General features: G+C 42.0%; 1 non-coding gene and 1 pseudogene across 1 annotated transcript; both read right to left on the bottom strand.

Annotated features, from left to right (window-relative positions):
* Positions 1-16,643: 16,643 nt before the first annotated feature.
* Positions 16,644-17,367, bottom strand: LOC115896485 (annotated as a pseudogene).
* Positions 17,368-21,571: 4,204 nt separating this feature from the next.
* On the bottom strand, positions 21,572-21,702 carry LOC115896694. Its single transcript, XR_004056598.1, has one exon. It is a non-coding gene; the product is annotated as a small nucleolar RNA SNORA9 (small nucleolar RNA).
* Positions 21,703-22,929: the final 1,227 nt, after the last annotated feature.

Here is a 22,929-nt window from a genome sequence, read left to right as displayed (position 1 = left end):
GGTTATCTCCTTTTATTCTAGGTTCCCATATCCTATTGTTTATACTATGTTTTACATCCTGCTTTGTGATGCTAGTTACCTCTTAATGTATGTGTGTCATCAACAAAACTATTAGTTCTTGGAAGTTAGAGTTGTCAAACCATTATCACTGAACCCCCGGTGCCTTTATATGATTATGTACCTCAATATGTATGGAACAAATAATTTAAATTCAAAATGATCTTGGTAGTTTGGTCATTTGACCTTGAAGAATTAGGGAATGATGTTAAAAATGATCAGTAATACTGAACCTGGGAGGTGGAGGTTGCAGTGAGCCAAGAACGCGCCACTGTACTCCAGCCTGGAAAAAAAAAAAAAAAAAAAAAAAAAACAGAAAGAATCTGGGGTATAGATGTCACTGAGCAAGCTTGCCAGAAAAAATCTTGAGATGGGAATTAGTGTCATGCTGTAGTTACTCTTTAAATTTTTGGAGCATTCACAGTTGTGTTTGCCTTTAGAAAGATGTAGTTGAAGATTTCCTGAAGTTTCAGACTTAGATCAAAAGCAGATCTACTTTTTCATTTCTGGAAATATGTGTGGTGGGTATCTGATTAAATGTATACTACATATCCTGAAAAACTCCAATTGTAAAACCTCTCATCAAAGGCCAAAAGTTCCTGGTGGTTTAGAGCATTGATTTGAATAGGTCACCCAGCTGGAAGGAGATAAACCTAGAGCCTAAGCAAGTTTGGAAGTTATGTTGGAGACTGCACATGAAGTTGAGTCTGTAAAAAGTGTTACCCTAAGTAAAGAGTGAATTAGAAAAAAACCTGCTCCTCAAAAAGAGGAGGCAGAAGAATTGCTTGAACCCGGGAGTTGGAGGTTGCAGTGAGCGTGGAACCGCTGTTCTCCAGCCTGGGCGACAGAGTGAGACTGCATCTCAAAATACATATATATATTTATTAGGACACAGAAATAGTGAAAATATATGTTAGAAAAGATATAACAGGCAAACACTAAGGAAAAAAAGTTGGTGTGGCTCTATATTATCAGGAAAAACAAATTATAAAGCAAAAAACTTACTGTGCATAAAGAGGGACACTACATATGATGATTTAATTCACTGAGAAGGCATAAAAGCCAAGAAGTTTTTGCATCAAAATATATAAAGCATAAATTTAGTGAACATGAGAACTTGAAGAATCCATTATCATAGCATGATATTCTTAATACTTCTCTTTCAGTAACTGACAAGGAAACAAAGAAAAAGTGTGGATACAGATTTGAATAACAATATATTTAAGTTTGATTTAATAGATATATAAGAAAACAGGCCGAGCGCGGTGGCTCAAGCCTGTAATCCCAGCACTTTGGGAGGCCGAGACGGGCGGATCACGAGGTCAGGAGATCGAGACCATCCTGGCTAACACGGTGAAACCCCGTCTCTACTAAAAAATACAAAAAATTAGCCGGGCGAGATGGCGGGCGCCTGTAGTCCCAGCTACTCGGGAGGCTGAGGCAGGAGAATGGCGTAAACCCGGGAGGCGGAGCTTGCAGTGAGCTGAGATCCGGCCACTGCACTCCAGCCCGGGAGACAGAGCGAGACTCCGTCTCAAAAAAAAAAAAAAAAAAAAAGAAAACATTTTGCCCAAAAATGAAAAATAACCCATATAAACCCATATATATGATTTTATATTTTTTTGAGACAGAGTTTTGCTGTGTTGTCCAGACTAGAGTGCAGTGGCATGATCTTGGCTCACTGCAACCTCTGCCTCCTGGGTTCAAGTGATTTTCCTGCCTCAGCCTCCCGAGTAGCTGGGATAACAAGCATGCACCACCATGCCTGGCTAATTTTTGTATTTTTAGTAGAGACGAGTTAGTCATGTTGATGAGGCTGGTCTCGAACTCCTGGCCTCAGGTGATCCACCCACCTCGGTCTCCCAGAATGCTGGGATTACAGGTGTGAGCCACTGTGCCCGGCCCTGTATATATGAAATTTTAAAAAATACTTTCTGAAGGTGTCAAAGAAGAAATAATAATGGAAATTAGATAATAATTTACATATAATAATACATAGAAAATAATAATAAAAATGCAGTCTCAAAACATATGGAATAAGATACTTATGCTTCTAGTTATAATAGTTTACAACAAAATTAAACATCCATTGAGAACCACTAAAGCCAGGTGAAATGCAAGAAATTTCTGTTTAAAGGCAGATTGCTGATGATGCAATAGTGATTTGAGGGGATAATTCCAGAGAGTTGAGCTGATGGTTTACAGCGGCTTTTCCCTGGGGAATATAGACTGATTCTTGAAACAAGAAAAAAACTGAGAATTCAGACTTAGCTCTGGAAGAGGGCACTACTGTGGTACAGAGAAACTAACAGAGCTTTTTAGTAGTTTCATACAGCTAGAGTGACAACATCAGAGACATGAACAATCTCAACACATATTTGTTTCCCCTTCAAGACAGAGTGGAAAGATCTAACCTAAGTAAAATTAGGTTCCCATAAGAAGAAGAGAGAGAAAATAAGGCAGAAGCGCTGGCTGCGGTGGCTCACGCCTGTAATCCCAGCACTTTGAGAGGCCAAGGCGGGTGGATCACAAGGTCAGGAGTTCGAGACCAGCCTGGCCAATATGGTGAACCCTCATCTCTGCTAAAAATACAAAAATTAGCCAGGTGTGGTGGCGCATGTCTGTAGTCCCAGCTACTCAGGAGGCTGGGGCAGAAGACTCACTTGAACTTGGGAGGTGGAGGTTGCAGTGAGCCAAGATTGTACCACTGCGCTCCAGCCTGGGTGACAGAGCAAGACTCCATCTCAAAAATAAATAAATAAATAAATAATAAATAAGGCAGAAGCAATGTTTGAAGAGAATGTCCCAAAATACTACCAAACTGATGAAAGACAAAAATTTGTGTGTTTAAGAAGCTCTGTGAACCCCAAGCAGGAAAAATACAACTAAAACCCCACCTAGGCGGCTGGGCACAGTGGCTCACACCTGTAACCCCAGTACTTTGGGAGGCCAAGGCGGGCAGATCACTTGAGGTCAGGAGTTTGAGACCAGCCTGGCCAACATGGTGAGACCCTGTGTCTACTAAAAATACAAAAAATTAGCCGGCCATGCTGGCGGGCACCTATAATCCCAGTTACTCGGGAGGCTGAGGTGGGAGAATTGCTTGAACCTGGGAGGCAGAGGTTGCAGTGAGCTGAGATAGCACCACCACACTCTAGCCTGGGCAACCGAGTGAGACTCTGTTTCAGAAAAAAAAAAAAAAGAAAACCCCACCTAAGCACATCATAATGAAACTGCTTAATTCAAATATAAAAAGAAAATCTAAAAGGCAAGAAGACATGTTTCCTTTAAAGGAGCTGATCTCAACAAAAATGATGAAATACAGAAGACAATGACATGACACCTTTGAAGTACTGAAAGAAAATAGCTGCCAAGCTAGAATTGTATACTCTGTGACAAAAATGAGGGCAAAATACAGACTTTTCTTTTTTTCTTTTTGAGACAGAGTTTCACTCTTGTTGCCTGGGCTGGAGTGCAATGGCATGATCTTGGCTCACTGCAACCGCCACCTAAGCAAACATATAAGCAGAAAGAATTTATTGCCAGAAGACCTGCCTTAAGATAAAAGCTGAAGAGAGTTTTTTTTTTTTTTTTTTTTTTTTTTTTTTTTTTTTTTTTTGAGACGCTCTGTTGCCCAGGCTGCAGTGGTGCAATCTCGGCTGCAGTGGTGCAATCTCGGCTCATTGCAACCTCTGCCTACCAAGTTCAAGTGATTCTCATGCCTCAGCCTCCCGAGTAGCTGGAATTACAGGCATCTGCCACCACGCCCAGCTATTCTGTTTTCTTCTTTTTTGTAGAAACGGGGTTTCACAATGTTGACCAGGCTGGTCTCGAACCCCTGACCTCAAGTGATCCTCCCAACTCAGCCTTCCAAAGTGCTGGGATTACAGGTGTGAGCTATTGTGCCTGGCCTGAAGAGAGTTCTTAAGGCAGAAGGAAAATAGTCCCAAATGGAAACAGGAAATTTGAAGGGAATGAAGAACAACAAAAGGGGGAAATGTGTGAGTAAATATAAATAAATATTTACTGTAAAGATCAATCATAGTAATATGAGGGCTTAAAATATATGTAGAATTAAAACTCATGACTCCAATAAAGCAAGAATGAGAGGGTAAATAAAGTGTTCTAAGATGTTAGCATTATCAAGGAAATATTAAAATAGTAATTTGTATTAAACTCAAGTCAAAGATGGTAGATACAATTCCAACTATATTAGTAATTACATTAAAACAAATAGAATAAATACTCCAAACAGAAGATGAATATTATCAGATTGGATTAAAAATTATCTAACTATAACCTGGGTATGGTGGCATATGCCTATAATTCTCGCTACTCAGAAGACTGAGGCAGGAGGATTGCTTGAGGCCAGGAGTCAAGGCCAGCCTGGCCAACATAGTAAGACTCCAATCTAAAAAGAAAAGTTAAAAAAAAAAACAGCTATATGCTGCATATAAAAAAATCTTAAGTATAAGATACTGAAATGCTGAAAGTAAAAGTTGGAAAAATATAGTGTGCAAACAATAATTAAAAGAAAGCTGGAGCTGGGTGTGATGACTCACACCTGTAATCCCAGCATCTTGGGAGGCCAAGGTGGGGAGATCACCTGAGATAGGGAGTTGGAGACCAGCCTGGCCAGCATGGTGAAACCCCATCTCTACTAAAAATACAAAAATTAGCTGGGTGTAGTGATGCATGCCTGTAATCCCAGCTACTCGGGAGGCTGAGGCATGAGAATCACTTGAACCCAGGGGCAGAGGTTGCAGTGAGCTGAGATCGCATCATTGCACTCAAGCTAGTGTTGCTCTATTATTATCACAGAGAATAGCTCTTAAGGCAAGAAGAATAATTAGAGATAGAAAGAGGCATTTTCTAATGATAGAGTCCAATTCATAAGAAGATATAACAATTCTAAATATATATGCACGGAATAACATAGTTTCAAAATATATAAGGCAAAAATGGACAGAACTAAAAGGAGAATATAGACAAATCAACATTAATTAGGTGGATTTAACACACCTTTCAATAGTTGATAAAACAAGCACATGATAAATCAGTAATGACATAAAAATCAAAATAACACAATAAACTTGACTCTGTTGACATAATAGAACACTGCACTGAGGATAAGACTACATATTAGGGCCGGGCGCAGTGGCTCACATCTGTAATCCCAGCACTTTGGGAGGCCGAGATGGGCAGATCACGAGGTCAGGAGATCGAGACCATCCTGGCTAACACGGTGAAACCCCATCTCTACTAAAAATACAAAAAATTAGCTGGGTGCGGTGGCGGGTGCCTGTAGTCCCAGCTACACGGGAGGCTGAGGCAGGAGAATGGCGTGATCCCGGGAGGCGGAGCTTGCAGTGAGCCAAGATGGCACCACTGTACTCCAGCCTGGGCGACAGAGCGAGACTCTGTCTCAAAAAAAAAAAAAAAAAAAAAGACTACATATTAAAAAAATTTTTTTTTGAGATGGAGTGTTATTATTATTGCCCAGGCTGGAGTGCAATGGCATGACCTCAGCTCACTGCAACCTCCACCTCCCAGGTTCAAGTGATTCTCCTGCCTCAGTCTCCTCACTAGCTGGGATTACAGGCATGCGCCACTATGCCTGGATAATTTTTTGTATTTTTAGTAGAGACAGGGTTTCACCATGTTGGCCAGGTTAGTCTCAAACTCCTGACCTCATGTGATCCACCCACCCTGGCCTCCCAAAGTGCTGGGATTACAGGCATGAGCCAGCGCGCCCGGCCTTAAAAATTTTTTTATAGAGACAGGGTCTTACTCTGATGCCCAGACTGGAGTGCAATGGCATGATCGTACCTCACTGTAGCCTTGAATTCCTGGGCTCAAGCAGTCCTCCCACTTCAGCCTCCCAAGTAATTAGGACTACAGGCACATACCACCAGTGCCCAGTTATTTTTTAAAAAATTTTTTGTAGAGACAGGGTCTTATTATGTTGCCCAGGCTGGTCTTGAACTCCTCGCCTCAAGTGATCCTCTCGTTACAGCCTCTCAAAGTGCTGGGATTACAGGCATGAGGCACAATGCCCAGCTAGAATATACATTGTTTTTAGTATACAGGTGAATTTATCATATTTGACAGTAAAGCCAGCTTCAACAAAGTTTCAGAAGATTGGAAGCACTCGGAATGTACTCTGACCACAATAGTCTTAAGGTAGAAATAAATTATGAAAACTAATTAGAAAATGGAAATTAAGCAGTACACTTCTAAGTAATCCATTAATCAAAAAAGAGATCACAATAGAAATTAGAAAGTATGTGAAACTGAATAATAATGAAAATATGACATATCAAAACTTCTGAGATATAGTTAAAACAGTGGTTGGATGGAAATGTATAGCTTTAAGTGCATATGCTAGAAAAGAAGGAAGGTTAATATCAGTGATCCAAGCTTGTATTTCAAGAAGAGTAAAGGAACAGCAAATTAAACCCAGAGAGAAATAAATAGATAAAAGTAAAAAATAATGAAATTTAAAACAAACACACACCAGAGAAAACTGAGGAGCTTTTTTTTTTTTTTTTTTTTTTTTTTGAGACGGAGTCTCACTCTGTCGCACGGGCTGGAGTGCAGTGGCCGGATCTCAGCTCACTGCAAGCTCCACCTCCCGGGTTCACGCCATTCTCCTGCCTCAGCCTCCCGAGTAGCTGGGACTACAGGCGCCCACTACCTCGCCCGGCTAGTTTTTTGTATTTTTTAGTAGAGACAGGGTTTCACAGTGTTAGCCAGGATGGTCTCGATCTCCTGACCTCGTGATCCGCCCGTCTCGGCCTCCCAAAGTGCTGGGATTACAGGCTTGAGCCACCGCGCCCGGCCAACTGAGGAGCTTTTACTTCTGTCCATGATGGAGCAACTGGCATGATACTCTTTCTTTGTAAAAGCTAGGATAATGGAAAAAAGTATCTGAAACAATGCCTTAGACATTGGGCAACAGCCAGCCCAGGACCATAGTCCCTTACAGATGGAAAATGAATGAGGTAAGCACTATGATCACATAGGCTTTTTGCTTAAAGGCAATTTCTGGACCACAGCACAGGATGGCATAACCCAAGGAGAGCCTGGCAGCTTTGCTGAGTTGATGAAGTAGGGATAGAAGCTTGGGGAGGCCAAGGTGGCTAGAATTTGCAAGGCAGAGTACTAGAGAAGAGAAAAGCTCTACATATAGAGAAGGTGCTCAAAAGTCTGCATGGGTTACCCTCCAGTCTTTGGTTGAATATTAATCTGTGCAATTGTGGCAGCCATGAAAATAGACCTCTCAGACCTCCAACTGCAGGGAATGTGATTTTGACCTATCGGCCCAGTTGCTGCATTTTGAAATTCATCACCATGTTCATACTAAGGAATCTTCCTATGGCTGCTGCTTACAGTCAGTGACTAGGCACAGAGATACTGAGGAAGGCCCATTCTTGGAAGGTGTGAAACTCAAAATTTTGGCTGAAAGATTCTTCACTGGCATTGCCAAACTTCCTTAGAATTGCACTGCAGTGTAAGTTGCTTCCACTCAACCTTTCTTTTCTTTCCTTTACAAAGGTCAGACATACATTACAGTCTGATGCCTTTCCTAGATTCCCCTGGCTCCTTTCCCAGTTTTCTCACAGGTATTTCTCCCAGTAAATCTCTTGCATATCTAATCTCTTGCCATCTGTTTCTCAGGGGACTTGAGCAAACACAAGTGGTACCAAGAGTGGTCCAAGAAAATAGGCAGTTAGATGGGATCTGGGACTGGCTCACTCACCTCCTGGCAGGCAAAGAGAACATCATTCTGACTGGTACGTGGGACATGGATAGACACTAGCATAAACCAGAGCTCAGCAACTAAAGATTTCACAGGTGGCGACTTGGAAAATGATGTGGTAGAGGGAAATTCTGTGTAAGGTGTGCTGATGCAGGCAGAGAAAGATTTTGGGGGAGGAAGGAGATTACCTCCAAATGTGGGTAAATTGGTTACTGCTGAGTTGTACTGATGCCTTTCAGTGGAATAATCAGAAACTGAAAGCTCTTGAGCAGTTAATGGCTAAGCCAGATGGTTTCGTGGTATCATCTTACAAAGAGCTCCTTATGTACTGCAGTGGAAGAGCAGACACATGTGAGCAGTAGGATGAAGATCTAATTATTAGAGTTGCAGAACTTCAGAGACATGACACATTTGAATGCCCAGCAGGCCTATTATACAAAGGTCAGGACCTAGTGGGGATAACCTGGGACCCTGAAACATGGAATGGGGACATCAGGTTGAATGCCCCTAAGAATGCTGGCACTGCAGCCCTTGAACTGTCTGGGCTTGCAGAGATGGCTCATTTTTCCCTTGTAAAAACTAACACTTATATTTTGCTGTATGATGCCGCAGGTGCTCATCTCAGTAGCACTCCGATGTTTGGCTGCCAAGTCAATAACTTAGGTTAAATTTCAGCATAAGTTTGTTGAAAACATGCTGGGCCTGATAAGGGAAGAAAAGAGACTTATATCAAAAGAATTGCAAGAATTAGCTAGCATACTAGCAGGAGGCAGGAATGTATCCTTGGAATTAGATTTTTAGGGTGTTTGATCAAGGGGACTAGAATGTAAGCATAGATAAGCAAGAATTCATCTACTTGGGAGTACTATCTCAGGACATGGGATTTAACACCCTTGCAAGGACCGTAGGGGATAAGGCAAATTCACGCTGAGGTGGATTTTAGAAGCTTGGAAAATGCTGTGGCTACCACTCAGGGAAGTGGAAATGCCTGAGTTGCCCTTACAGATGGCACAGGAAAGGATGAAGAGGCTGAGGGAAGTAGGCATGCTGGAATAGATGTGTAATGTAAGACCAGAAGTCTAACCAGAGAATCATGGGAGGACCCAGAGGACACATCATTCACCAAGGACTGGTGAAATGAGGTTGAAGATTTGGACACTGAAAACTACAGCAACAGAGACTAATGTTGAACCCTAGACATAGCACTGTTCTCTGAAGAGACCAACCAGCTAGTTGGTGCCACGTCAAGTATATCAGGCTTCTTCCAACCCAAAAGAGCAAGAGTTTTATCTTCACCAGGTATAGATACTTATTCTGAGTATGGTCTTATACTTCCTGCCTAAAGATTATCAGCTTCTCTGGGGCTTACAGAATAATTCATAGGCATGGAATTCCACACAACATAGCATCCAACCACTTTACAGTGAAGAGGGTGTGGAGTAGTTTCATGACCACGGGATTCACTGGCAATATCACATGTACCATCCTAAAGCAGCCAGCCTTATAGAACACTGGACCAGCCTTTGTAAGTACAGATGAAGTGCTAGCTCAGAGGAAATATTCTGAAAAAATAATGTGCCAATCTTCCAGATGCAGGATATATATGCAGAGACTTTTATAGGATATCATATCCCCAGGAGGAAAAACACATGGGTCTGGGAGTCAGGGCATGGAAGCAGGAGTGACTCCTCTTATTATCACTCTCAAAATGGGAACTCATGTCCCAACGGGGAGATTTTGTACTTCTCATCCTTGCAACCCTGGGCTTTGACAGAATTGGAGTTCTTGGTTTCCAAAAGGGGCACAATCTTACTAGAGGTCACACACAGCAAGAGTTCCATTTAACGTAAAGTTACAATTTCCATAATGGCATTTTGAATTCTTTGTGTCCAGGGTCTAGCAGGCAAGAAAAGAAGTCACGGCCGGGCACAGTGGCTCAAGCCTGTAATCCCAGCACTTTGGGAGGCCGAGACGGGCGGATCATGAGGTCAGGAGATCGAGACCATCCTGGCTAACACGGTGAAACCCCGTCTCTACTAAAAAATACAAAAAACTAGCCGGGCGTGGTGGCGGGCGCCTGTAGTCCCAGCTACTCAGGAGGCTGAGGCAGGAGAATGGCGTGAACCCGGGAGGCGGAGCTTGCAGTGAGCTGAGATCCGGCCACTGCACTCCAGCCTGGGTGACAGAGCAAGACTCCGTCTCAAAACAAAAGAAAAAAAAAAGAAAAAAGAAAAGAAGTCACCATACTGGGAGGGGTAATTGGCCTTGATCAGCAGGAGGAAGTAGGACTACTGTTACTTGAAGGGGGAAGGATGGCAAATGTGTCCAACCCATTATCCATTTGAGTGTCTCCTGGTATTCCCTTGAACCACTGTAACTGTGAATGAACGCATGTAGCAACCTGAGACTGAAAAGGGTATGATTACTAAGAGTTCAGGTTTCCCAGGAATGGAGGTTTGGATCACACCACTAGGTAAGGCACCAAGACCTGCTGAAATGATGGCTGTGAGTGAGGCAATTCAGAATGAATCATTGGGGGAAGGAGAGGATGAAGACCAGGTGCAGTGCGTAGATCAACTGCAGTGATGAGGACTGTAGTTTGTCTCATCATTCTCTCTATTCTTAGTTTCCCCCCAGGAAGAAAGGATAATAGGCATCATGGAGGAGCCTGTCTCCAAATTTTGAGGAGATGTATATCTGTTTGATGCAAGGGGTGAATATTTGGTTGCCTAAAAAAATGTGTCTCTAATATATCTGACTGTTAAGAACATACTTGACTAATGGGCTCAGCTGCTGCACTCTGAAATCCATCTCCACATTTGTAGTAAGGCCATGTTTCCCATGTGTTAACTCCCATCTAATGACTTTCAGGCATATGAAGGTAGGCCTATTCCTGAGAAAAGGAGAATGCCTCCGATGGGAGACTTTGGTTTGAGGATTCCCCATCAGATTTCCAAACTTCCTTAGAACTGCAGTGCAGTCTAAATGTCTTCCACTCAACTTTCCTGTCTTTTCTCTTTCAAAAGGGTCAAACCTGCATTGCAATTATATGATTCTCTTAGCTTCCCTTGGCTCCCTTCCCATTTTTCCCTACAACATTATAATGTCTTAGAACCCCCTTCTTGGTATCTGTTTTTTGGAGTACTCAAACTGATATATAGAGGATGAAATTTACAAGGCCAGTCAAAGAATATCTCCCAGGGATCTATAAGTAAAATAATTATCAGAGATCCCACAGGGCTAGGAGCAACTCCAGTTTCTGCCATCTAATGTGTAGAGATACTTTTGAACAGCCAGGGAATTTAGTAGAGACCCCATATCATATCTTTGTAGTAGGGCTAAACTATCTTACGATAAAAGGCCTTTTAGATATGCTCTTACACAGCTTAAAAACAAGACTCTTGGCCGGGCACGGTGGCTCATGCCTGTAATCCCAGCACTTTGGGAGGCTGAGGCGGGTGGATCACGAGGTCAGGAGTTCAAGACCAGCCTGGCCAACATGGTGAAACCCTATCTCTACTAAAAATACAAAAATTAGCTGGGCTTGGTGGCGCGTACCTGTAGTCCCAGCTACTCAAGCGGCTGAGGCAGGAGAATTGCTTGAACCTGGGAGGCAGAGGTTGCAGTGAGCTGAGATTTTGCCACTGCACTCCAGCCTGGGCAACAGGGTGAGACTCTGTCTCAAAAAAAAAAAAAAAAAAAGACTCTTAGGGACCAAGGTGATCTGCAAGTAACTCAATGGCTTGTCAAAACAAATTCTAACTTCTTTAAAGGAAATTTAAAAAATTCTAACAATCATGTGTTATAAGCCTGCCACCCAATGAAAAAATTACTATACTTGGCTGGATGTGGTGGCTCATGCCTGTAATCCCAGCACTTTGGGAGGCCGAGGCAGGCGGATCACTTGAGGTCAGGAGTTTGAGACCAGCCTGGCCAATATGGCGAAACCCTGTCTCTACTAAAAATACAAAAATTAGCCAGGCATAGTGGTAGGCATCTGTAATCCCAGCTACTTGGGAGGCTGAGGTAGGAGAATCGCTTGAACCAGGGCGGCGGAGGTTACAGTGAACCGAGATTGCACCACTGCACTCCAGCCTGTGCAACAGAGCAAGGCTCCATATACAAAAACAAACAAAACAAAAAACAAACAAAAAAGCCAGGCACGGTGGCTCACGTCTATAATCCCAGTACTTTGGGAGGTCGAGGTGGATGGATCACCTGAGGTCAGGAGTTCAAGATCAACCTGGCCAACATAGTGAAACCCCATCTCTACTAAAAATACAAAAATTAGTTGGGCATGGTGGCAGGCACCTGTAATCCCAGCTACTTGGGAGGCTGAGGCAGGAGAATTGATTGAACCTGGGAGGTGGAGGTTGCAGTGAGCCAAGATCACGCCATTGCCTCCAGCCTGGGCAACAAGGGCGAGACTCCATCTCAAAAAAAAAAAAAAAAAAATTCTAGACTTGAAAGCAATCCAGCAGCCGGATTCAGTGGGTCACTCCTATAATTCCAGCACTTTGGGAGGCTGAGGCATGCAGATCGCTTGACCAACGTGGGCAACATGGCGAAACCCTGTCACTATAAGAAATACAAAAATTAGCTGGGCATGTGGTGCATGCCTGTGGTACCAGCTACTCAAGAGGCTGAGATGGGAGGATTAAACCTGGGAGGCAGAAGTTGCAGTGAGCCAACATTGCTCCACTGCACTCCAGCCTGGGCAACAGAGTGAAACTCTATCTCAAAATAAATAAAATTAAATCAAAATAAAACAACCCAGAAAAAATGTGACCTACAATGACAATTTTAAATGATTCAATAGAAGGAGATAAAGAAATGATAATGGAATTAGCAGGCAAGGGCTTTACAACAACTTTAGAACAGGATTTAAAGGACAACATTAACATAATGAGAAAATGAATGGAATATTAAAAAAAAAAATCCAAATGGGGCTGGGCATGGTGGTTCACACCTGTAATCCCAGCACTTTGGGAGGTTGAGGCAGGGAATTGCTTGAGTCCAGGAGTTTGAGATCAGCCTGGCCAACATGGCAAAACCCCTTCTCTACTAAAAATACAAAAGTTAGCTGGGCATGGTGGGACACACCTGTAGTCCCAGCTACCTGGGAGGCTGAGACACAAGAATCACTTGAACCCGGGAGGTGGAGGTTGCAGTGAGCAGAGATCATGCCACTGTACTCCAGCCGGGGCAACAGAAGAAGACTCTGTCAAAAAACAAAACAAAACAAAAGACATAAAGCAAAAGGGGTATAGCTAATGAACCAACAGTAGAGACAGAATGGTACTGTATCCATAGGGAAGCAGCACATGAAAGGGAAGAGAAAACAGATGCTATATCCCAACTACATAGATAATTACGTTAAATATAAATGGTTCAAATACTCCAATGACGAGGACAAAGATGGTCTAACTGGGGAAAAAAAAGCAATATCCAACTATATGCTATAAGAAACACACTATATATAATGAAAATATATAAATATGAATACACAGGTTTTATAAAAGGATAGAAAAAGGATGCCAACAGTGATAATAAGAGAGCTAAAGTGACTACATTCTCAGATGAAGTAGATTTTTTTTTTTTTTTTTTTGAGACGGAGTCTTGCTCTGTTGTCCAGGCTGGAGTGCAGTGGCTGGATCTCAGCTCACTGCAAGCTCTGCCTCCCAGATTCATGCCATTCTCCTGCCTCAGCCTCCTGAGTAGCTGGGACTACAGGCGCCTGCCACCTCGCCTGGCTATTTTTTTGTATTTTTTTAGTAGAGACGGGGTTTCACCGTGTTAGCCAGGATGGTCTCAATCTCCTGACCTCATGATCCGCCCGTCTCGGCCTCCCAAAGTGCTGGGATTACAGGCTTGAGCCACCGCGCCCGGCAATGAAGTAGATTTTTAAACGACGTATACCAGGGATAAAGAGGAATTTCATGATAAAAGGGTCAGTGCACTAAGAAAATATAACAGTTTTAAATGTGTATGCATTTAATACCAGAGCTTCAAAATATGTAAAGCAACTACTGATAGACAATCCACAAATATAGTTGAGATTTCAATACTCTTCTCTCAATAACTGATAGAACAAGTAAACAGAAAATTAGTAAAGACATAAGTGACTGGGTGCAGTGGCTCATGCCTGTAATTCCAGCACTTTGGGAGGCCGAGGTGGGCAGATCACCTGAGATCAAGAATTCGAGACCAGCCTGGCCAACATGGTGAAACCCCGTCTCTACTAAAAAATACAAAAATCAGCCGGCTGTGGTGGCGTGTGCCTGTAGTCCCAGCTACTTGGGAATCTGAAGCAGGAGGATCACTTGAACTTGGGAGACAGAGGTTGCAGTGAGCCAAGATTGCGCCATTGTACTCCAGCCGGGGTGACAGAGTGAGACTCCATCTAAAAAATAAAAAGACATAGGTTATCTGGCTGGGTGCGGTGGCTCATGCCTATTAATCCTAGCACTTTGGGAGGCCAAATGAATGGATCACTTGAGACCAGGAGTTCAAGACCAGCCTGGCCAACACAGTGAAGCCCTGTTTTTACTAAAAATACAAAAAATTAGCAGGGTGTGGTGGCATGCACCTGTAATCCCAGCTACTCAGGAGGCTGAGGCACAAGAATCACTTGAACCCGAGAGGCAGAGGTGAGCTGAGATTGTGTGACTACACTCCAGCCTTTGGGACAGAGTGAGACTGTCTCAAAAAACAAAAATAAAAACAAAACAAAAAAACATAGATGAACTGAACAATACTTTCAACCAACTTTGATTAACTGGCATTTATAGAACATGATACCCAACAATGGCACAATACACATTTTTTCCAAGTGCAAATGTTACACTTACTAAGATAGACCATATTCTAAGCCATAAAACAAGTCTCAATAAATATACGAGGATTGAAATCATATAGAATATGTTCTGTGACCTCAATGGCATCAAATTAGAATTAATAACAATACAATGTTTAGAAAATCCCCAAATATTTGGAAACTAAACAATCAATTCTAAATAATCTATGCATTACAGAAAAAACACCAAGAATATTAGCAAATATTTTAAACTGAATGATAATGAAAGCACAACATATCAAAATTTTTAGAACGCAGCCAAAGCAGTGCTTTGAGAAATGTATGGCTTTGAGTGCTTATATTAGAAAAGAAGAAAGATCAGGGCCAGGTGTGATGGCTCACACCTGTAATCCGAGCATTTTGGGAGGCCAAAGAGGGTGGATCATGAGGTCAGGAGCTCGAGACCATCCTGGCTAACACTGTGAAACCCCATTTGTACTGAAAATACAAAAATATTAGCTAGGCGTCGTGGCACGCGCCTGTAGTCTCTGCTACTCAGGAGGCTGAGGCAGGAGAATTGCTTGAACCCAGGAGGCAGAGATTGCAGTGGGCCGAGATCACGCCATTGCACTCCAGCCTGGGTGGCAGAGGGAGACTCCGTCTTTAAAAAAAAAATGAAAAGAAAAGAAGAAAGATCTAAATTTAATGACCTAATCTTTAACTTTAAAAGGTTTAAAAAAAAAAAAAAGAAAGTCTAGAAAAGAACAAATGAAACCTATAGTAAAAAGAAAGAAAGAAAGAAAGAAAGAAAGAAAGAAAGAAAGAAAGAAAGAAAGAAAGAAAGAATGAATAAAGGAAAGAATTTAGTGAAATAGAAAACACTAACTAGAGAAAAATCAACACAACCAAAAAGTTGGATGATTGAAAAGAATGAAAAAAAAATGATAAACTTAGGGGCTGGGCACAGTGGCTCACGCCCGTAATCCCAGCACTTTGGGAGGCTGAGACGGGCAGATCACCTGAGGTCAGGAGTTTGAGACCAACCTGACTAACATGAAGAAACCCCGTCTCTACTGAAAAAAAAAAAAATCCAAAATTAGCCGGGCATGGTGGCACATGCCTGTAGTCCCAGCTACTCGGGAGGCTGAGGCAGGAGACTCGCTTGAACCCGGGAGGCGGAGGTTGCAGTGAGCCAAGATTACACCGTTGCACTCCAGCCTGGGCGACAGAGGGAAACTCCATCACAAGAAGAAAAAAAAAAAAAAAAAGATAAACTTACTAAACTGGTCAAGAAATACAGAAACACAGTTTAATAATATCAAGAATAAATGAGAGATGTAAATGTATAATCTACAGACATTTCACTTAAAATTGAAAATTTATCAGTATATAGTTGTTTATAACACCCTCTTACTATTTTGTAAAAGTTGATAAGATTCTAGTGAAGTTCTTCCCCCACTTCCTGCTCTGTCACCGAGGCTAGAGTGCAGTGGCACTATCATTGCTTACTGCAGCCTCAAACTCCTGGGCTCAAGTGATCCTCCCACCTCAGCCTCCCAAGTAGCTGGGACTACAGGCATATGTTACCATGCCCAGATATTTTTTTCTTCTTTCTTTTCGATATGGGTTTCACTATGTTGCCTAGGCTGATCTTAAGCTCCTGGCCTCAAGTTATCATCCCATCTGAGCCTTCTACCCGAGCCTCCCGAGTAGCTGTGATTATAGGCACGAGCCATCATCCTTAGCCCCTTTTCATTCTTGAACTTAGTAACTTGCGTTTTTTCTAATTTTTTTATACCAATAATTTATCCAATTGTCTTTTCAATGAAGTGGTTTTCTCTAGTGTGCATTTGTTTGCTGTGGTGTTAATGTCTGCTCCTATCTTTTTTCTTCTAATGTCTTTAGATTCTGTTTATTTTCCAATTTAAATCATTGACTATCAGCCGTTGTTTTTTTCTCAGAAGCATTTTATTTATTAATTTGTTTTTAGTTAAACAATCATTTTACTGCTTGAGTACATAGACAGATTTATGCGAGCAGGACAGAGGCTGTTGATGATTCATATTTCCAGTTGGAAGGGAGGATTCACTTGGCCTTACAATATCTAGCCAAATGGTGATCTGGCTCTCTATCAGAATCAGACATAATTTAGCATCCTTATCCTTTCTGTTTTGTTCGAGATGCTTTCAAATAGCAACTGCTTTCTTAATTAAATGGTACAGATCATCAGGGAGATCAAGAGCAAGTCCTTTGGACTTAAGAATTCTTAAGGGCCGGGCGCGGTGGCTGAAGCCTGTAATCCTAGCACTTTGGGAGGCCGAGACGGGCAGATCACGAGGTCAGGAGATCGAGGCCATCCTGGCTAACACAGTGAAACCCCGTCTCTACTTAAAAAAAAAAAAATACAAAAAACTAGCCGGGCGTGGTGGCAGGCGCCTGTAGTCCCAGCTACTTGGGAGGCTGAGGCAGGAGAATGACGTAAACCCGGGAGGCAGAGCTTGCAGTGAGCTGAGATCCGGCCACTGCACTCCAGCCTGGGCGACAGAGTGGAGGAGATTTCATTGCCTGTCACAAAACATACTTGTGCAACACATGTGAGTCTCTCAGGATCACACTTATTTGTGAGGGAGTCAGGCCCTTTTTGGCCAGTTTGTAAATCTGCTCCTTCATGTCATCAGATATCAACTTCAGCCAGGTGGGGACGCTGCGGCGATAGGGCAGAGACCCTCCAGGGAGCATGCATGTGACCCATGATGGCGGCGGTCAGGCAGCGAAAGGCGAAGCATTTTAAATGCATAAATTTACTTCTAAGCACAACTTTAGCTGTATCACGTGTTTTTATATGTAATATTATTTAGTGTTATTTAGTAAAATGTTTTTCCAATTTCCAATATGATACCTACTTTATGAGTTTTTTAGAAATGTACTTCTCAGTTTCCAATTTTTGGGAATTTTTGAAATTAATATTTAGCTTAATTAGAGTGTGGTCAGAGAATCCCTCTGTATTATTTCATTCCTTTGAGTGTATTGATTTGTTTTATGTGCCAACATACAGTAAATTTTTGAACTTAAAAATAATTCTGTAATTATTGGGTGCAATGTTCTATAGGTGTCAGTTCAAGAGTGTTAATTGTGTTGTTTAAATCTTTATACCGTATGTGATTCTTTGGCATGTGTTCTGTTTATTTGTTATTGAGGGTTATGTGTTAAAATCTTCTAGTACCATTGTGGATTTGTCTACTTCTTCGTTTAATTCTATCAGTTTGTAATATACATTTAAGGCTATGTTATTAGGTGCAGTCAGTTTAGGTTTGTTGCATTTTTCTGGTGAATCATACCATTTTTTCATTATGAAATATGTCTCATTTCTAGTAATGCTTCTCACATTACAGTCTACTTCATCTGTTGTTAATATAGCTAGCTACCTGTTTTGTTTAGAGTTTGTACAGTAACTATTTTTGTTTTCTTTTACTTTGAATATTCCTACATATTTATATTTCATATAAATGGTTATTTTATAAGCAATATATGGTTAGGTTTTAAATTTTCTATCCAGTATGACCATCTCTGTCTTTTATTTGGAGCATTTTATTTGGAATCTTTTTTATTTAATACAGTTACTTATATGTTTGGTTTTAAATCTACCACCTAGCTATTTACTATTTGTTCCATGTATTCTGTTTTCCTTTCTCTCTTTGTTACTGCTTTTTTAAAAAAATAATTGAATATTTTTATTATTCAGTATTTCCCTTTATCAGTTTGTTATGAGAGATATATATTTGACAATTATCTGCAGATTTTTGTCACATGCGTCTGTGACTTACCAGAGTTTAATAAAATTGGTATTTTACTCCTTCTAGATAATGAAAAGACCTTAGAATACTTATTTGCTTCTCTCCCTATTTATGTGCTAATGATGTCATGTATTTTAATTTTACATATATTAATCCTACAATACATTATTATTGTTTTAGACAGTTAACATTTACTCTTTTGCTACTATTTATTCCTCCCTGCATTTCCAAGCTTACACTGAGGTCATTTTTTTCTGTCTAAAAAATACCCTGTAGTATTTCCTTTAATGCAGACTGTATGATGACAAATCCAGTCATTTATATTTTCCTATACATGACTTTATTTTACCTTCATTTTAAAGAATTTTTTTTTTTTTTTTTTGAGACAGAATCTGGCTCTGTCGCCCAGGCCAGAGTGCAGTGGCGCGATCTTGGCTCACTGCAAGCTCTGCCTCCTGGGTTCACACCGTTCTCCTGTCTCAGCCTCCGTAGTAGCTTAGTAGAGACAGGATTTCACTGTGTTAGCCAGGATGGTCTCGATCTCCTGACCTTGTGATCCACCTGCCTTGGCCTCCCAAAGTGCTGGGATTACAGGTGTGAGCCACCGCCTGACCAACCTTTTTGTTGTTTGTAGAGATGGGATCTCACCATGTTACCCATGCTGGTCTCAAACTCCTAGGCTCAAGTGATCATCCTGCCTTGGTTTACTGAAGTGCTGGGGTTACTGCCATTTGTTAACTTCTTATAGCTATGTCATGTTCTAGTGCATTACTATAATACAATTTCCTTATCCAGTCTCTAGTTGATGCACATTTGAGTTGTTTCAATTATTATGATTAAGGCTGCCATGAACTTTCTTGCACAAGTCTTTTTGTGGATCTATGCCTTCATTATCTTTGGAAAAATATTTAGAAGTAGAATTGTGTGGTCAGTCATAGGGAAAATGTATGTTTAAATTTATGGAAAATTACCAAACAGTTCTCTAAGATGAGATAATTGTTTATGCTCTCACCAGCAAAGATTGAGAGTTCCAGTTGCTCCATAGCTTTATAAACATCTGATATTATCACTTTATCCATTCTAGTGGGTGAAGCTTTTTTTTAAATCAAAGTTTTAATTTGCATTTTCCTAATGAACAATGATGTTGAGCACCCTTTCACATGCTTACTGGCCATTCTTATGTCTTTTTTGTTTGTTCAAATACCTTGTACATTTTAAATTGGATTTTTGTTGTTGTTGTTAATTTTTTTTTTTTTTTTTTTTTTTTTGAGACGGAGTCTTGCTCTGTCGCCCGGGCTGGAGTGCAGTGGCCAGATCTCAGCTCACTGCAAGCTCCACCTCCCGGGTTTATGCCATTCTTCTGCCTCAGCCTCCCGAGTAGCTGGGACTACAGGCGCCTGCCACCTCGCCCGGCTAGTTTTTTTTGTATTTTTTAGTAGAGACGGGGTTTCACTGTGTTAGCCAGGATGGTCTCGATCTCCTGACCTCGTGATCTGCCCGTCTCGGCCTCCCAAAGTGCTGGGATTACAGGCTTGAGCCACCGCGCCCGGCCTGTTGTTGTTAATTGTTAGTGGTTCCTGATACGTTCAGAATACAAGTCTTTTTTTTTTTAATATTTAAATCCACATTTATTAAATATCCCTTGTTTTTCATTCAGGAGATACCAGAAGGGCCCAGGTCCTGCTGTACAGCAAAGCTTCTTATTCTGGAAGTGGAGAACCTGGCACCCAAACCTAGGGCCAGAGGTCTGTCAGACCCACAGCCCAGGCCCAGAACTGGAAATTCCTGACTCCTTCCAGAAGGGCAGCAAGCGAGGTTTCAAACTTGTTCAATTAAGTTGCCTAGACTTGCATTCAAATTCAGCTCCACTCCTCACTAGGTGTGTTAACACAGGCAGGCTTCATCTCTGCACAGGTTCCAAGGAACAGCCTGGCAGTCACTGAAGGTATCTTCTCTCAGGTCAGGTCCCCTCTAGCTCCGGCATCTCGGGATTGCTGCTGTAGAAACACTGAGGGATGGCAGGCACTCTTGTGCCATGTGCTGGGTCAGGGACACAGAGTGGAGCCACTGGTGAGAGGTGGCTGTCAGGAACTGGCAGCTAACAAGGTCGCCTCCCAGTTTCATAGACAAAGACTGCTTGAACTTGAGACTCAAGGAGGGACCTCAGCAGGCCTGGGGTGTTCAGCAACTGTTCCTGGCCTGAAAAGACAGAATCAGCTAGAAGCCTCTACCTTTAAGAGAGGTGACCCCACCACCCAAAGGAACACAGGAGCTGTGCTGCTTGTGCTATGCCCAAGCCAGCAACACTCTTCCCATCCCAGTCAATCCTTTAACACACCTAACACCAAGACAATAACTTGAAGGCATCCATCTCCTTCCCACCCAAACTTCCCACCGGCTTCTATATTCCACTCAGGCTGCAGGGTTAGAGAGGCATGGCATCAAACTCTGATCTGCCGGTTTGTGGCTGGGCAACCCCGGACACATAATTCTGACCTTTGGCTCTTCATCTGTATGGAACTTAAAAACGATCTCATGGTGATACCTCAAAGATTTAAAACAAGGATTAAGAGGTTTGGCGCAAAATAGGTGTTCAACAACATTAGCACCTTCCTCTTCCATGAGTTTTTCCTTTAAGATGAGTACACATTGACCTCACCCTCCACTAGCTCCTGGGGCACTCAGCCCCTCTGCAGAACTGAGACTCTGGTTCTCTTTGCTTTGCCTTGTAAATATCCTGTTCCATGAGTCTCTCAGGGCAGGACTCTTCCCTGTTATTCCTCTCCACTATTTCAGCTCCTACCCTTACCACCTCTCTTGGCTTCATCCTCAACTTTTATAAGGCTTTTGCTTTAAGTGTGTAATAAAATAAAATTTTATTACACACTGAGCCTGGAGCATAGCAAACACTCAGGATTCCCTTCACCTTTCACACCAGAATTGTCCAAAACAACTTCCACAGCAACAGAAATGCCCTCTAATCTGTGCAGTCCAATATGGTAGCCACTGGCCACCTGTGGCTACCGGTCACCTGAAATGTGGCTAGTGTGAAAATGTAATAGAACTCCAAATTTAATTTAATCATGTATGCCAAGTGGCTGCCACATTAGATGGTGCAGATCTATACAAGGCCCAGCACACCAGATCCAGGAGGGAGCAAGTCATTGACTGAAATTTTTATAACCTTGCTCTGGATAGAAGGGCAAGGCCTCAAACTGTTTCAAAACTGTTCTAGCAAGCACTGAAGGAATGCATAGGGTCACCGCAGACCCAAGCATGCTGGAGGCTTGCTACAGGATACAAGTCTTTTGTCACACATATGCACTGCAAATATTATCTCACAATTCATGGTGTCTCTGTCTATTCATTTTCTTAACAATATGTTTTCCTTTAAAGGCGTAAACTTATATACAATAAAATGCAAGGGGGCCCTAACTATTTAGCTTTATCAATTGTGGCAATTAAATATACCCATGTAACTACCACCCAAAGCAAGATATAAAATAATTACATCACCCTTATCCTCCTTTCAGCCAGTGCCTCCCATCAAAGGAAACCGGTATCTGACATCTGTCACTAAAGGTTAGGGTTTTTTTGGTTTTTTTTGTTTGTTTGTTTTTTGAGATGGAGTTCTGCTCTTGTTGCCCAGGCTAGAGTGCAATAGCACGATCTTGACTCACTGCAACCTCCGCCTCCTGGGTTCAACCAATTCTCCTGCCTCAGCCTCCCCAGTAGCTGGGATTATAGGCGTGTGCCACCACACCTGGATAATTTTGTATTTTTAGTAGAGACGGGGTTTCTCCATGCTGGTCAGGCTGGTCTTGAACTACTGACCTCAGGTGATCTGCTCACCTCGGCTTCCCAAAGTGTTGGGATTACAGGCATTAGCCACCACGCCTGGCCCCATTTACATATTTACTATATGTTTCCAGTTAGATAAAGTTCAAATACAAATAAAACTAACCTCTGGGCTCTTTCAAACTCATGACCTTGGGTGATCTGCTGGCCTTGGCCTCCCAAAGTGCTGGGATTACAGACGTGAGCCACTGTGCCCGGCCAAAGATATCTTCTAAAAGTCTTAAAGTTTTCCATTTGCATTTAAGTCCATAATACATATGAAATTATTTTTTGTGTTTGGTATGAGGTAAGAGTTTAGTTCCTCTTTCTCTATATGGATTACCAATTGTCCCAGTCTCATTTATTTAAGAGTCTATCCTTTCCCCACTTACTGTCAATACCATTTCTATCATATATTAAGTTTCTGTACATGTGTGGGTTTTTAAAGGCTCTTTATTCAGTTCTACTGCTCTTTTACCCTTACAGCAATTCAATGGTGTCTTAATTACAACTTTAATATGAATCTTGATGTCTGGTTAGACACATGCGTCTACTTTGTTCTTCTTCTTCTTTTTTTTTTTCAGGCCCAGGCTGAAGTGCAGTGGCACGATCCCAGCTCACTCCAACCTCCACCTCACGGGTTCAAACAATTCTCCTACCTCACCCTCCCAAGCAGCTGGGAC

This window comes from Rhinopithecus roxellana, chromosome 3 (genome assembly GCF_007565055.1).
Source record: "Rhinopithecus roxellana isolate Shanxi Qingling chromosome 3, ASM756505v1, whole genome shotgun sequence".
NCBI classification, from domain to species: Eukaryota; Metazoa; Chordata; class Mammalia; order Primates; family Cercopithecidae; genus Rhinopithecus; species Rhinopithecus roxellana.
The sequence above is the reverse complement of the archived record's forward strand: the minus strand, read 5'-3'. Positions and strand labels throughout refer to the sequence as shown.